Below are 1,876 nucleotides of genomic sequence, written 5' to 3'. Positions count from 1 at the left end.
CTCAACCATTACTTTTTTTTGACTGCTGCCTGTATCCCTTTTCTGTCAATTTGGTGTGAAGGAAGGAGGCTGGTCCCATACAAAGGGCACCAACCTTCTCGTCTTTCCTTCCTTCTTTCCATTTCTGATCCTCGACAGAAAGAAGAGAGTGCCCTGTAGCATGAACATGTCTCCAAGGTATTCAAGAGGGCACTGTTGACATCCAGAAGACTTACTCATCTTGGAGATGCTTTTCCACTCTGGACAACCATCTTTGTGCTCTGGGGATGCTGGGACTTGACCATGCTTGACTCAGGCAGAATGAAGCTGGACCACGAGCAATGGGCGTCTTGGGGGAAGGGTGGCAGAGGGAGGTCAGAGATTCTGGAAAAGAAAACAGTCCAGGGTGAGGGCACTGCCCCCTGAACATCTGAACCCTGAGTGTGTGTGGGTGGAAACCGGACCCAACAAGGTCAGTGAGCCCACGCCGCAGCCTCTTTAGCTGGCTCATGGTCAGTCATCAGGAGGACCAGGTACCTTCTGTTAATGGATCGCACCAATAAGCCCGCCCAGACTTTGCTGGGCGTTAAACAGTAGCCTTTCACATATTTTTTCATAATATATATCTAATGAAAAAAAAAAATATATATATATATATATACTTTTTTTTTTCAGCACCATGTTATTCATAAGACTTCTCTTGAAATCTTCATTTTGACAAGATTGAAGTAACACTTTTAAAGCCATTCTAGCCATCTTCCTCTCTTCCATCACTCTTAGGGGATTTTTGAGTGACAGTTTTTTTTCTTTTAATCATTTAGAATTGCTTTAATGGTGCTTGAGAACTGACTGGCTGGGTAGTTAGTTCTCTGAATGGAAGACTTTATATGCATTCGAATGCTTTTTTTCCCACTCCCTACAACCTCCTAGCTACATCCTTTTATCTGTCTCTTTGCTGGAGTCATGTTACAGATTTGGAATATCTATGGAAGTTTGACACTGGACAGGTAGACTATATATAAAAGAGACAACTTGGTGTAGGAAGAGCTAGCTTGGCGTAGGGGTTCAGGAGGGAAAGGTCACCTATATGCCAGTTACTCATGCCGGGCGGGCTTTAAAATATTAATTTTTCTGAGCCTTCGTTTTCATATCTGTATAATGGGAGAGTTAAGAAGGCTCAGTGATGATCATTGTTTTTTATACTATTTGAAACTCCCTCACTTCTTCTTCTTTGAATTTTCCTTTGAATTTCTTAAAGTACAGAGATTCATCCTCAAAGATCGCTGCTCCTCTGTGGTTACTTTCTTACGTCTCTCCTGTCTGGTTCATTTTCATTCTGTAAAGCTCCCGACTCAGAAGTTGCCTCCTTAGAGAGGCCTTCCTGGACTACTCCGTCTAAGTCACTCTGTCCCCTGTATTACCCTGTTTATATGTATAATGTCGTGCATTTATTTTCTGTCTTCCTTATTGCTTCTTGGCCTTTTGGCTAAGATCAAGCGCATTTTCTGTCTTCCCCATGAGGGCTGGGGTCTTGTGTGTCTTGTTCACTGCTAGGACTCCTAAGCTGGAAGAGTGTCTGACACATGGCCAGTGCTCAACATATATGTGATAATACATCAATAACTTGTAGCTTTCACAGAATTAGCCTCCCTTCATCTATACTTAGCCGTAATAGAGTTTAACGTCTTAATTGTGCCAGCTTCAGAGATGTGAGAGGTAAGGAGAGTATGTTGAGTTTTATGTTCTTGCCAGTCTGGCATAAGGTCTTCTGGTCTAGGCAATGTGGGAGCCCTGGATCTGGGCACCAAGCAGGGGGAGGGGTGAGGTATGGGCAGCTCTTCCAGTTGCCTTCTAGCTGCGTTGAAATACCGGGCAAGGAGGATCCCGTGACCATGCC

This window comes from Pteropus alecto, unplaced genomic scaffold, assembly GCF_000325575.1.
Source record: "Pteropus alecto unplaced genomic scaffold, ASM32557v1 scaffold5, whole genome shotgun sequence".
NCBI lineage: Eukaryota > Metazoa > Chordata > Mammalia > Chiroptera > Pteropodidae > Pteropus > Pteropus alecto.
This window is presented reverse-complemented; position numbering follows the sequence as displayed.